Source organism: Frankliniella occidentalis, unplaced genomic scaffold (genome assembly GCF_000697945.3).
Source record: "Frankliniella occidentalis isolate FOCC.00 unplaced genomic scaffold, Focc_3.1 Scaffold39, whole genome shotgun sequence".
NCBI lineage: Eukaryota > Metazoa > Arthropoda > Insecta > Thysanoptera > Thripidae > Frankliniella > Frankliniella occidentalis.
In genome coordinates, this window is record NW_026267169.1 from 523,143 (window position 1) to 524,046 (window position 904).

Sequence of the window (904 nt, forward strand, 5' to 3'; positions counted from 1 at the left end):
GACCACTGCACCACCGGCGTCACAACAGCACTCGGGCCGCACTTGCTGTCCTCGCCCGCGTGGTAAGTGATAGGGACTTACGACCGTGAACAACGATCCGAGCGGCGGCTGCAGCGGCACAGGCGGTTGGACTATAGACCTCCCCACGGGGCAGGGGGTCGCGGGCTCCCCCGTGGAGGGTACAAGGGTGCACTTTTTGCAGACACCCCACTGCGCGCCGTCCGGGGGCCGTGGCCCGCCCGCGACGCGGTCGTATCTACGGTTGATGACGGGGTGGGGCGGCGGCGCGGGGGCGGGGGCGGGCGACTCGCGACTATAAGAGGACAATATTGTGTGTTGTCGCGGCGTGTTTGTTGACGGCAGTGCCCCTCTGTGCCCTACCCTCTCTGTGACCGGGGGGCAGGGGGGGGGGGGCAATAAAAACACCCTATCGTCTGCGCGTTCCAACTGAAATGCGACGATAATTGAACTGCGCCAGCAATTATGGATATGCACCGAGCAGGGAATAACCCCGGGAAGGGAAAATACATCCCATTTTTAGGTCGCCTCTATTTTTGTACGTACCTCTGATCACCGGGGGGAAAAGGAGGGGGGGGGGTGTCGTTGTGGCCTTAACGGTGGCCTTTCATCCCAGAGGGCAACAAGTCACGCAAATTATGGAAAAACTTGAGCTTCTGCGAGCCCCACCCGTCGTCGTCCCTACGTGCTGCAGTCCTGCCTAATTTGCACAGGGGCTGGCTGCGCGCGGAAAGCGCCGCGCCGGCCCGTGGCACTGTGTCTATGTACTCTCTGGCGGCTGCACACCCAGAGCCCCGCCCAGCCCCACCGCGCCCTTTATTTGCTTCATCTCGGGAGACTGAGGTGACGCTGCCGCCACGCGAGTGGTACAGCTAGAGAGAGAGAG

At 62.4% G+C, this 904-nt stretch overlaps 1 protein-coding gene across 3 annotated transcripts in view; it reads left to right on the forward strand.

The window, feature by feature from the left end:
• The window catches only part of LOC113215921 (ATP-binding cassette subfamily G member 4), a 29,896-nt gene that overhangs the window by 24,517 nt on the left and 4,475 nt on the right, over nucleotides 1-904 (forward strand). The window lies entirely within an intron of this gene.